Raw genomic sequence first — 14,617 nt, 5'->3', positions numbered from 1 at the left:
AATCCATACGCGGCCTGATCAAAGCGTTTTACAAGGGAATCATAACATACTCCTAGGTGTGAGGTCTCCGCATCATTGCCATAATCCGCTGTGCTGCCCTCACAATTTTATCAAAGTGTCCCTGAAATTTTAGATACTTATTCACCATCATCCCCAGATCTTTCATCCCCTCCACTTCCTCTAAGATACTCCACGAATATAGGAATATTCTGCATCCCATATTTTAAAACCTTACACTTCGCTACATTGAAGTGACATCCCCACATGCACTCACCCTTTCACTCACTCTATTTCAATTCCTCCAGCAAGGCTGCAACATCCGTTCTACTCCTCCAACTTCATATTATCTGCCAACAACTCTATATCACCCTTCCCAATGTCATTCACATACAAATTAAACAATAATGGTTCCAAAACGTCCTCTAGAGCACACCACTAAAAACGATATCACTCCCCCTACTCAACTTTCTGATACCTATTAGATAGTCAATCGCTAATTCAGTGCACTAACCTACTATTCAACCCCATCGATTATTACAATATTATAAATACACAATATTACCGAAATGCAAAAGATCCATTTTTTAACTTGAGCCGTGCAATAGCAAGACCCTTGAAATATTATAGCACAATTGAACAAATTCTCGTTATAAATTATAAAATAGAAAACTTTTATGTAACATCTTATTTGAAATAAGAAAAAAAAAAAGGTCGTAATTTAAATTTGAGCCTCAGTAGCTCAGCTGGTGCAGATAAGCCCTTTGGTTGGAAAGAGCCAGGTTTGAATCCTGTCTATAATGAACTCTGAGGAATCATGAAGAACTGTCTATGAGGAACTCTGAGGAATATCGAGGAAAAATCCTCACGAATTTTTCCTCGAGATTCCTCAAGACGTTTTCGTTTCTCAAAGAAGGTAAACTGACCGGGTGAATACACGCATTTACAACCAATACATACTTGCCCTTAAAGGACGCAGCAAAATGAGTGGTGTGCCAACTGTATAATTTACTGACTCCTGATCAGGGCATTCTGTCCGTCCTAGGGGACGGATGGGTTTTAAAAAAAGGAGAATTTAAATTAGAAATCACATATTGCTGATGCAGCTAACAAAAACTTTACTATTGATTGATTCATCTCATCCATCCCTAATCAGGACTGCCAGACGCATTTTTTTTTTAATGGAGCCGCTTCGTCACTTCTCTACTGCATTTCCATGAGGACAATATTCATAACGGCAATCCGTATGTGTTCAAAGGGCCGGTATGCCTGTTCTGGGGGACAAAAATCCCAAGTTTCCGGGTGGGAAAAAAAAAAACTTAACCTTCGTATAGGAACGGATAACTCACCTTTCGTCGAAAGAGACCAAATAAGGTCTCTTCCAGGAACCGGGCCCAGGTTTTCCCTACCAAAGGGCTTCATCTATACCGACTGAGCTACGGAGGCTCTGCTTCACTATTCCTCTCGCAAAAAATCCTCTTAACACTTGTTCATTTCCCAAAGGGAGAAGACAGAATCTTTTATCCTTAACTTTTGGAAATTCGTATGAAAACGATTTCCAAAACTTTCAGCTGATGATGTGTATACTGGAAGCCCAGGTAATACTTTTTAAAAAAAGAACAAAAATATAATTTTTTTTTCTTTGTCACAAAGATCTAGTGCAGAGGTTCCCAACCTTTTTGTTTCCTAGAGCACATTCTAAAATACCGATAGGGCGACGGGCACCATCTATTTTTTCAAGCAACGTTTTTGAATTCGTTTGTTAAATGAATACATACAAAGTTTATATTATAATCAAATGTTTTATTACTTAAAAGTTTACATTATATAAAAATTTAAATATGTGTGTGTGTGTGTGTGTGTGTGTGTGTGTGTGTGTGTGTGTGTGTGTGTGTGTGTGTGTGTGTGTGTGTGTGTGTGTGTGTGTGTGTGTGTGTGTGTGTGTGTGTAAGTTAGTGTGATCTTTGGCATTCCATTTCATTGGCCAGTGTTTCATAATTAGGAGAATATGATGATATTCCAGTTCTTAAACTGGAATGAACGACTTCGAAGGCGCGTCTACTTTACATTGTATGCGTTTAATACTCGTGATGTGTCATTAACGCATGGGTCATATAGCATGCCATGAATTGCTGCGTGATTACTTCAAACTATACGGCACACGGTTGAGCAGCGGCGGGCACACACAAATTGGTCAACGGGCGCAATGGTGCCCGCGGGCATAGGGTTGGGAACCCCTGATCTAGTGCTTCATTTGCAGTACTCGAGCACCTTGTTTGATCTACTGCTTTCCATTTCGTTTTTTCCAGATGTCGTATCTCCTTCCACTGGCTCTCACAAAGAGGTGGCATTTCTGAGATAATGAACTGGAGAAGAATGTTTTGCACTACATCGTTCTTAATTTTTGCATTGCATTTCCGCTATAACTAGCGCACTCTTACGATCACTCTCTACCATTTTTAATTTGTACTGGGAATTGGATATCTGTTTTAATTTTTACTTAATAAAATTACGTGCATTGGGGGGGGGGTTGCAGAACCGCAAGACTCAAATATGCATCCTTTCGTTGTTCTATCATTATTTTACATATATTTGGTTCCGTAACCAAACCACTAAAACTCCGTGAACTGTGCTTATTTCCTGTATAACAGATTGCACTTAATCCGTGTGATTTGTTTATAATGATGAGCATGTATGCAAATTAAAGCCTATAGATAAAAACGTCATGCCTTTTTGTAAGCTGAATGAGCTTTTGTGTTTCACAATGATTTATCGTATAGTTTTCAGTTCAGTTTGAAATAATGCCATGACTGAGTGATAATTTTTCGGGAATTCCTATACTTTTTGACAATATAGCATATATGCAATGATATCTAATCCTATCAATGTGATACAGGAAATCTATGATAGGAACATGCATGAGCTGTAACGGCATAATAGCCTTTGTCAGTAGCCTGAAAAGAGCTCTAAGGACATACTATGAACAATAAACACGCATCCAAAATACCATACAAACTTTAGTACAGATTCTAAAGAAAAATAAAATAAAATAAATCTTTTATACGCCTTTTATTCCCCAAAGGATGTAGACGGAGCTCTTCAAGCCTTGACTAATTTTTGGAAATCGAGGTGGGGGGGGGGAATATTTGGTGACGACTAAGGATGGAGACGGTTCTTCCCTGCAATGATTCCATGGATATTGATGAAAGAATACAGTATACAACTGCTGCCATCTCGTGATTCTAAACTTTAATATTCGCATTCCTGTATGTAATAATACCAGTTCTTACGGTCACTTTTTTTCTGAAACTAAGTTAAAAACCGTACTTTTTACTACGGTTTACTGTCAAAACCGTAGTTAAAAACCGTAGAGAAAAAAAAAAAAAAACCACTTCTTGCTTGCGCCATATATTGACTATCTTGGATTAACGAAATATCTAGAAAAGTTACTCTATCTAAAGTGACCATTTTTTATCGATTTCGGAAACGCGATATAGTTTTTAAATTATCCTTTTTTTCATATATTTTATTTTTACTTATATGTTTACAAAACACGTAAATTAAGCCACTCAATTAGTAATGTTAATTAACAACAGATGGAAATATCTTCTCGAAAAAATTTATTTCTTCAATATAGCATTTTCTGACTAAATGCTTCGCAAGATAAACAAATATTTGTTTTCATTGCTATAATAACTCGAAATGCAAAATATAATCCGGAAGGCAAAATAAAATAAATATGTAAATCGGTGACAGAATAGGTCGGAAATTGAGTCTTGTTTTGGGAAATTAAATGTCTCCGAAAATCGGGAAAGAATGGCGACACTAGAATTGAATGTATTATGTTTTTGCATATGGAGATTCTAAATAGAATGTTCAATAGAAAGTTGTTGTTGTTTTTTTTTTTCCTTGGGTATGTTATATATTAAAGATACCAAGCAATTTTAAATAAAACTTGGTTTTATTTAAAATTGCTTCGTATTTTTAATAGAATGTTCAATACTTGTAGCGACTACTGGACTTGAACAATTCTTTGTTAACTGAAGCCTATCTGTTGGGGGGGGGGGGAGGCTAGAATATTTTATTTTATTTTATTTTATTTTATTTATATATTTATTATTATTGTTATTTATTTATTTATATGTCATTACTCAAGAACGGTTAGAAAAAGTTGTGAAAAGGAGGCATGGAGATTAACAAGCTAGATTTAGGCAAATAGATGATGTTGGATTCAGATTTTCACTTTAAGACAAATAATGGAGAAATCGTGAGAATATAAAAAGGATCTGTGTAGATTTAGTAAAGGCATATGAAAAAGCTTCGAGAGAAAAGTGTTCAAAACAGTACAATTGTATGGTGTAAGAGGGAGTTTATACGAGGCAATGCATAGTCTATATTTCAGTTATAAATCAGCAGTTAGAACTGAAGGAAGTACAGGAAGGTGGTTGAATGTAAAATCTCATGATAGACAACTGTGCATATTATCTCCACTGTTATTCATCATCTATATGGATTGCATTATGACAAAAAGTGGCATTAAACCTTATATCGAAACTGGAGATGATAATCTCACCTTTTTACTTTATCCAGATAATGTTATATTCTGAAATAAATTCAGTACAAGTGTGCAGAATTTCCCGACTAAACTGAATATAACTGTTGTAATACATTTGTTATGAAAATCAGCAATAAAAAGACAAAGACAATGAAAATAGAGAAGATCATGGAAAACATCAGCTGCATTGTGAATGGAGAACCTATAGAACAAGTAAATCATTTCAGACATTTAAAGCACAATTTTTAATAAAGATAGCAAATTAAATATAAAAATAGACAACAGAATTAGCAAAGCAGGTATAGTAGGAAGTCAGCTGAATACATTTATATGGAATGATAGAGAGATTAGTCAGAACACTAAATTAGCTGTATACAACACAGTGCTCAATCCAGGTTTAACTAATGGATCTGATCTGAGAACATGCTTAGAAATAAAACACTCCATCAAAGACTGGCGACTACAAATATGAAAGTCTTCTCAGAAAAAAATAGGAGAATGAACAGATGGCATCAATGGCAATGGCATGTTAAAAATGAATATGTTAGAAAGAAAATCTGGCATTTTTAGTATTCAGGAATGCGTTAGCAGAGCTAATCTCAGGTGGTATGGTCACTTAAATAGAATGGGAGGGGAAAGATTAGCAAAACAAGTATTCTCTGCAAAGACTATGAGAAGAGATATCCCGAAGAAGACCAAGATCAAGGTGAATTGATATAGAGGAAGTATCTTAGAACAGTGCTTCCCAAACTGTGAGCCGCAGCCCCCTTGAGGGCCGTAGGTTTTGTTGGGGGGGGGGCGTGAAATAATGAAAACAAATTTAAAATGTTTTAAAACTAAGTAGATTTTTTATTTTAAAAGAAACGTATTTAACTTTTATTATTTATTATTTCTTTTTTGTTATTTTTTATATTTTAACGGAAAAATTCACACATTGGTGTTGGTTCACAAACTTTGCTTCCTGCGTATTTCGGCGCTTAATGAATATTAGTAAATATTGCTTATTCATATGTTTCATTTCGAAGCAGTGGTTAATTGTATTTACTTCGAATGCTCTCCAGGGAAGCTCCAAATCTTTCTGTCCCTTTCATAACGCGTTCTTAATCAGGGACTGTTGATATTGACTTTATATACATATCAAAACTCGTTTTATATTATCACTGTCATCTAGCTAGTTTTCTGTTACCAATAATAGTTTCGCATATACTTCATACATGAAAAAAAAGCTTAAACAAGTTCATGTGGGGAGATAGTAACTCGCTTGCAGTGGCAAACAACATGCCCTCCCTAACAGCCACTATACTGCAGAGGCAATAAAAACAAGTACTTTTATTATGCCAGTGAATAAGGTATGAGGAGTCTGTGTAATATATTTCTCAACAAATAGTGCAATTAGAGACAACTGGGATAAAAACACACTAATTAATGAATTACATGTCCCCTCATACAGAAACTATGCTGTATAGACTGAAACAAAACATACGTTGCATGGCCAAACACAGTATCTAAATAAAAACTATTGTTATTAATTAGATGTGTGTGAGTTCGATTTCCCAAGGCAGCAATAAAATTCAACTGAACGTGTTAAAATTTGTAAACGCGTTAAAACTAAGCAATATATATATATATATATATATATATATATATAATGAATGTTATGGCAGTTTCACATATGGAATTCAGTTGAAGAGAGTTAGCATTTCAACTCAATTGTCAGCTATGCTTTTATCTTTCGGTTGCACGATCTTTTGTTAATACTGCACCAATCATATGCACGTTTTAATAACCTGCCTTTGCTGTCTGTTTCGCGTTAGGTTAATTACCGTAAAGGGAGAAAAGTCACAAAAGAGAAAAATGTTCCTGATCCAGAGATTCCCTTATTCAGGTAATATTCACTAATTTCATGTTATCAGTCTGTGGAGTGCCAGTATCGGTAAGTGGTGATATTATTTGATCTATTCTACGTTAAAAAATTTAACCCTGAGATGGATAAGTGGCTGATAAAAAATAAAAAAAATCCCGTGAACAATCAGAAGAAGCAGAAACAGACTCAAAAAAAAGGACAGTATTTCATATTTTACCAGAACAGCCCACATCGTCTTCAGAACAAAACGGTAAGAGGCAAAAAATGTAATATATGCATTTGATTTTTGCAATATTCGCTGTGTATGTTTTGTATTGAATATAAATACAATAAATATTATGATAATATATCTCTCTATTACGATTTTTTTTCGAGGGGGCCGTGAAATATTTTAATTTTTGCAAAGGAGGCCCTGACATCCAGAAGTTTGGGAAGCACTGCCTTAGAAGACAGAAATATAAAAAAAAATAAATAAATAAATTAGCTAACGCCTTTTATTCCTTTATAGGGAGTAGGATAGGCCTTTTAACCCTATCTAGCTTTTGGAGACTGAGTGGGCAGTTCAATCTCCACCGGTAGCCAATCAGAGATAGCTGGCCCATGTCTATCACTAATTATAGCAGCCACCGATGAAGATGCTGGTAAACAAGTGCTGCCATCTCTTGGTACCTAACCCTAACAAGATATGTTACTGTCTGACATAATGTGGGTACTACGGTCGATTTTCTTGAGTTTACGGGATGAAAAACCCGAGTTTCCGGGAGGAAAAACCCGTTTGCCCGTACCAGAGATCGACTAACTCGGGAATCGGTCGAAGAAAGGCTTAGAAAAAGTTCCTCCAGTCGGAGACTAGACTTGAACTTAAGTCTGACTTCAAGCGACCAAGCGCAGAGGATGCAAGCGCCACTTCCAATGAGCTACACAGGCCTTCGACAGAAATATAAGGTTTGATAATATTGGAGCCTTGACAAGTAACAGACTGATTTGAAAGAAAATTGTGGATCGGAAGTTAGTAATGATGTAAATTTTTCATGTAGTACTATCATATCCTGTGCACCCCTTGAGGGTATATATATCAGGAATTTGATGATGCTGATGATGATGATGATGATGACAAGTAATAGACTGATTTGGAGGAAAATTGTTGATAGGAGATTAATAATAATGTAAATTTAATCATGTAGTGCTGTCATAGTAACCTGAACACCCCTTGCGGTACATATCAGGAAATTGATGATAATGAGCAGTTTGGGTTTCGAACCGGGCACAGTACTACACAACAAGTTTACAGGCCAATAGAATTCATCACAACTGGATTCAAATGGCAACAACACACAGGAGCTATTTTCTAGATGTTGCAAAAGCCTTTGATAAGGTTTAGCACAAAGGCCTCATCTATAAATTGTTTATAGCCAATGTTCCATTATACCTTACCAAACTTATTGACTCCTTTCTAAAAAACCGGAAATTTCAGGTCAAGTTGAGAGGACTCAAATCCTCTTCGAAAAGAATCACTGCAAGTGTTCCTCAAGGCTCGCTGCTCTCTCCGCTGCTTTTTAACATCTTCGTTGCTGACGTCCCTAGCACGACATCAACCACCACAGCTTGCTATGCGGACGACATGGCAATTCTGAGTAGATCTCTCAGACCGAACTTAGCTACGCAGCGCTTACAAACAGCAGCAACAAACCTAGAAAAATGGCTCAGGAAATGGAGAATAGCTGTGATTGCCGATAAAAGTAATGCCATTCTCTTCACAAGATGGAAGGCATCCCACTACCGAGAAGTCAAACTTTTCAACGCAGCTATCCCATGGAAATCCAGCACCAAATATCTAGGTATTCAGCTAGATAACTGTCTCAACTTTAACTCTTACATCGACTATGCTTGCAACAAGTCAAACTCCGCAATTATGCAACTTTACTCTCTTCTCAACCGAAGAAGCCGTGTCAGCACTGAAAACAAACTACGAATCTACAAAGCAATCATTAGACCCACATTGACTTATGGATCACCGACTTGGGGTCATACCTCCCCTGGCAACATCAAAAAGCTACAGGTCATCCAGAACAATTGTCTCCGTATGATATTCAATGCTCCGTGGTTTGTCAGGAATATCCTTCTCTATCGAGACGCTGACATTCCTGATATTGACGTGCTTCTCCGTGATACTGCCATTACATATTTCACCAAAAGCAGCTAGTCATCCCAATCGACTCATTCGAGAGTCATCTAACTACGATGAAAACGATAAGTGGAAACACAAGCGTCCGACAGCGGCTCTGCTCATCGGTACAGACGCTCCCACACTGCCCTAAAATGGGTGAGCCAGGTGCTCGATAAATTCTTATTAATTTAAGCCATTTTTCATAGAGATGAAGGGATTATAATCCAAGGGATTGGGGGTCCATCAAGCCATAAAAGTTATAAGTGACAAACTGGGAAAACAGCAGAACATTACTTCCTTCGATTGGAAAAGGCCTGAGTTCGATTCTCGTCGTGACGAGAGGAATCAAACCCTTGGGGATTTTCAATTGAATGCTAGTTAGCTGATCTCATACGGCGATAGCAAGGTTTTTACTCTCGGAAACTCGGGATTTTCACCCTAAATACAGGCAAATGGCCATGAGAACACACGCTGTCAGACAAAAAAAAAAGATACTTGGTGGACAGTAGATGGCATTGGAGAATTAAGTAGTAGGGGAGACGGCAAGAGGAATGTAGTGGAGTAGAGTAGAGTGCCGTCCCGCGATGAGTCCTTGGATTCCTTAGAAGTGTTACGTAATATAGTACGCCCACACTTTGTAGAGCTTCACTTGGCTTGGTGCTAAGAATAGTCGATTCATGCTGAAGGGAAGAAAGAAATGAAGGACGTACAAATTGGTTGGCAACACGAGAAATCACGTGCTTTATAGATAAAATTGCCCAACTGTTATACAAGCAAAATAGTTACCACTTTAAAAACTAGAATTTTCATAAAACAGAAGGATTTTCCGACGTGTAATAATAAACAACTCATCCCAGAAGAGTATTGATTACCTATTGATTAATAGGGTATTGATTACCCTATTATCGGAATGGATTCTCCTTTTTGTGACATGCGCAGAAGTGTCGAAGGGTCTCGAATCTGTGGGCGTATACTATAATAATAATAATTATAATTATAATAATTTAATTATTTATTTATATTTTATTTATTTATTTAATCAGCATCATCATGCATATCAAGGATTTAGGCCTACCATGGCCTGTTCCGGCCTTAGAAGTCATCGTTTAAGAGGACGTTCCTGGTTTTCTTTTTCCTAATGGCTTGTACTTTAAGGCTTGTTTTGGTAATCTTTCTGTTTTCATTCTTTGAACGTGTCCCAACCATTTATGTTTATATTTTTTAATATTTTCTATTACTGATTCTTGGTTTAATTCTTTCATAATTTCTTCGTTTCTTTTGTGATCAAATAGGGTATACTTTGCAGTTTTTCTCATAAACTTCATTTCTGCTGTTGTTAATCTTCGTTTGTATTTTTGTATTATTATCCAGATTTCACTTTCATACAATAGGACTGGTAGGGCTAATGTATTGTATACTTTTAGCCTGGTTTGTTTTTGAACTAGGTTTGGTTTAAATATAGAGTTAATTGCACCTGTTATTTTTAAATATGTTGCAATTTTTACGTTTATATCTTTTTCATTTTCATATGTGATCGTACATCCTAGATAGCTAAATGAATTCACCCTCTTCTAAGATCTTGTTATCTATTACTATTTTAGTTTTTACTGGATCTTTTCCTTTAAAGGCCATAGTTTTTTTTTTCTGTTGATATTATCATACCATAATCTTTGGTTATCTCATTTAGATCTAAAATAACTTTCTGTAAGTTATCTTCAGAATTTGTAATTATTATTTGGTCGTCAGCAAAAAAGGAGAGTGTTTAAGTTCACAGTAGGAGAAAGTTTAATACCTTCATGGAAATTTTTATTCCATTTTATTATTATTTCATTTAGGTAAATATTAAAAAGAGTTGCTGAGAGTTGACATCACTATCGGACCCCTTGGTTTATCTCTCTCGTATATGATAGCTTGTGATTTAATGTTATTTGTATTTGATTATTTTCATATATACTTATGATAGCTTTTAGGATATTATTTGGTATTTGTCGGCTAAATAAAATGCTTCTTTTAACTTTGTCAAATGCCTTTTCAAAGTCAATAAATGCAATATGTGTTATCTTCTTTTCTCTATTATTAATTTTAGGCAAATGGCTGGGTCTATACATGATCGTCCATGTCTAAATCCATTCTGTACTTCTAAAATAAAGTTTCCGGAATATTTCATTAGTTTGCTATTTAAAATTGTGCTATATATTTTGTAACAGGAATTTGGTATACTTATACCTCTATAGTTTTTAGGGTCATCTCTATTACTTTTTTTAAAGATAGGAATCACAATTGCTTTTTTCCATTCTATTGGGGGCGGCGGTTTACCAGTTGTATAAATTTTGTTTAAAAATAATAGGAGTCTTTCTTTGAATCTTGTTCCTGCATATTTATATAGTTCTGAACCTAGCTTATCTTCTCCAGGTGATTTTCTTTTCCGTTTCTTGTTTCTTTCAGGCTGATTTCTAATTCTTCTTTAGTTATTTCCTTTTCCTTTTCATTAAATGTTTGCCAGTTGTCTTTTTTAAAATATTTATCTGTCCACAATTCTGTGTAGAAATTTAGAAATTATTCTAATTTTAATTTGGTGTTTAATTTTATGTTTTCTTTGGTATCTGCATTTAGGTGTTTCAAAATCTTATATACATTGGGTCTTATTTTATATAAATCATGTTCTAAATTAGAAACGAATTTGTTCCATGATTCTCTATGTCTTTTTCTGACTTCTCTTTTAGCTATGGCTCTTATTCTTTTATATTCTAATTCATCTTCTAATCTTTTACTGCTTAATCATTTATGATAGGCTTCTTTTTTCACTTTGATTATTTCTTTGGTTGTATCATCCCGTGTATTCATTTTTTTCCTTTTATTAAATTTTTTGGTCTTTCCTAAGCTTTCATTTGCTGCTGCATTTAGTATCATTTTTATATTAAGCCATTCTATTTCCATTTCTTCATTTTGGTTCTAGATATTGGTTAATTCTTTGTTCATATAGCCATTGTATATTTGTGTCATTTAATAGTCTAGTTTTATAAACAAACGTTTTAAATTTTCTTTCCGTTCTTGTTACTTGTAGCCATTTAGGTGGTAATAATCTTAATTTTATTTTAACGCGGACGTGGTCACCACTTATTTCATATCCTCTGTGAACTCTAACATCTAACGAAAACTTTGATGTCTTTTCATTTAATATGAAGTAATCTAATATTGATTTCCATCCTCTTGCTGCCCAAGTATATTTATGTATGTCTCATTTATTTAATATTATTATATTTTATTCATATAAAATTATTAATAATATTATAAAATAATATTATATTTTATTCATAGTTATTAAGAAAATCTTTGCATTTTTCTTTCTAATAAGTATATTTTAAAACAACAAGTAACTTGCAATGCGGATTAGGTTTCAGCTTTATTGAAATAGTGGGGGAGGGGTTGAAAGGGCTATAGACGATCTCCTATCCCCTTCTTAGAGGATAGGAGATTAGCATATTCTTATTTTATTAATGTTATTTTCTGCATTTTCACCAGTTCACCGGGAACATTTATTTCACGTTTCTAATTTGCGTATTAATTAAAATAATACAAGACTTTTGTTATTATGATATGACTGTGGGCTATAAACTTTTGAATGGGTGCTATAGAATTTCAACTGATGAAAATTTTCGTTATATGAAAGGTGTGGAGAGAACACGGGGGGGGGGACATCCATGGAAGTTAAATTTATTTGCAATCAAGAAAGAGGTAAGAGCTAGGTTTTTATCCCAGAGAGCAGTGAGTGAGTGGAATAATTTGCCCTTACGGGTAGTGAGTGCATCTAGTGTAAATGAATTTAAGGGAAGGTATGATAGCTGGGTTGGGTGATTTACAGCCTCCCTCGATGAGACCTTGACTCCCTGAAGGTCTCAGATAATAATAATAATAATAATAATAATAATAATAATAATAATAATAATAATAATAATATAACTGAAAACTCTCATTTCTGTAGATGGCGTAAGTAGTGTTGACGGTGCGCTGTGTGGCAGGAATTGTCTCCACATTCCCCCCTAATCAGTCTTTGGGATAAGGCCTAGAGGGTATAACATAATAATAATAATAATAGTTCCTTCTGGTGGGAAGGAGCGAAAACATTGCCTTTATTAACATTCCTTCGATCAGCTTATGGTGCTGTTTCTATTCTGAAAAATCCAACATTTTCTAAGAAAATACTTGAAGTCATGACGTCATCAGTTCTGTCAGTGTCATATTTTTCGGATTCTCCCCAAAGTGTGACATAGATAACGATGATCCTGCTAGGTTGGCGATTGCGAGACTGGCATTTCAATGAACCGTAATATTAGTCTATGTTTCTGTGAAATTTTCTCGTTTTGTGTGCATCCCCGATATAATGTAATAATGTTATACATCTCCTGTCATATAATACTTCACGGAACGAGGAGTTCCGCTAAATATCAAACGTTCACTTCACACCGTTGCCTGCACAACTTCTTTTCGACTGCACTAAAAATAGCGTGCTCCTTGCGAGCTTCGATCGATTACATGATCTACACAGTAAGACTAATTAGAAATCTTTTAGTTAGATCTCTTCTCGGTAGATGGCTCCATGAGTTTCACAGAATATACGGACTGAATGCTAACAGAATCTTGAGATGTGAATGTAGATTATATTTTTTTAAAAAAAAATGTAATTAGTAAATCCGTTTATATTAGGCTTGACACCTACACTATCTTCAGTAGCTATCAAACATGAATTTCAAAGGAAGCTAAATTATATTTTCTATGAAACAGAGATGGAGAAAGATTGTTCCATTGAAAAAAGTAGTAGTGATCAATGAAGGTGGTTCGTAACGTTTGAAGGTGAAGTGGGCGTTAACGGGTCACTTCCCTTATTTTAAAGAAAGATCAGAACTTCCACTGAACAATGAAGCGTAGCGTCCTGGAATTTCCTAACTGAGCATTTCTAAGAAAGAGAATGAAGTCAGTAAACAGGAAATTGTCACACATTTCGTATGCTCACTGGAGAGTAGCTGAAAAGTTTTAAGATGATTCTGGATCAGAGAACAACTCTCCAACAAAGTCGTTTGCAATTCCATGGCTGGGAGGATATGGAACACACACACACACACACACACACACACACACACACACACACACACACACACACACACACACACACACACACACACACACACACACACACACACACACACACACACACGGAAACCTTTATGGAATCCTGGGACTCGAAGGAGAACTGTTCTATCTTGCACAGCTTTCAAGGATTACCACCCAAAATCCTCTGGATTCTCCTACTCCCGTAATGCAACACACGTCCTTAATCTCTCCTTCGAACATTCCACAGTTCCAACACCAAGTTAATTATTTCCTCTCTCTCTCTCTAAAGATCGAATACATTTTCTAACCTTTTCATTCTACGAAGGGAGCAGGTGCAACCCTTTTATCCCTGTCTTTTGGACATCGGTAAGCAATTCCACTCTCAACTGAATTTACCTTACTTATAATCTACGCACTGCAGGTGAAGAGTACGGTCGGTAGACATCTGCAACCATCTCATGTTTCTATTGTCTGAAATATTCGTTCTACGGCAGAGGTTTCTGAGTTGCTAGGTAAAACACAGTACATATATGTGCCAAAAATCGATGAACTAGGGAACTAGCTATAAAAAAAATAAAAATAAAAATAAAAAAAAGAAAGAAAAGGAAAAAAAGCATTACAAAAAGTTCAGCTAGTTGGTGATTACATTCGAAATCTATAACGGTCTTGCTTCGCGTGGCAGCTTCATGACGATCTACTGTCAGCTTCAAATAATCTGCCCTACTAACCAGAATCTTCAACATAGCAGTTATCTTTCTGATAGTAGGTAGGCTGGTGTTCAGAGAGGAGTTATTACACCTAGATTCTAGTCTCCTCAGTCGCTTGAAGTGCTTTCCCACCAAATAATCCGGTCTGCAATCACTTCAGTTCAAAATGCAAAACCTTTTAACTGACAATCGTAAAGCGGCATCCATTTTTCACTTCC

Source organism: Typopeltis vanoorti, chromosome 3 (genome assembly GCF_054136105.1).
Source record: "Typopeltis vanoorti isolate ZY-2024b chromosome 3, IOZ_Tvanoo_1.0, whole genome shotgun sequence".
Taxonomy (NCBI): Eukaryota; Metazoa; Arthropoda; class Arachnida; order Uropygi; family Thelyphonidae; genus Typopeltis; species Typopeltis vanoorti.
Note: the sequence above shows the minus strand (reverse complement) of the source record.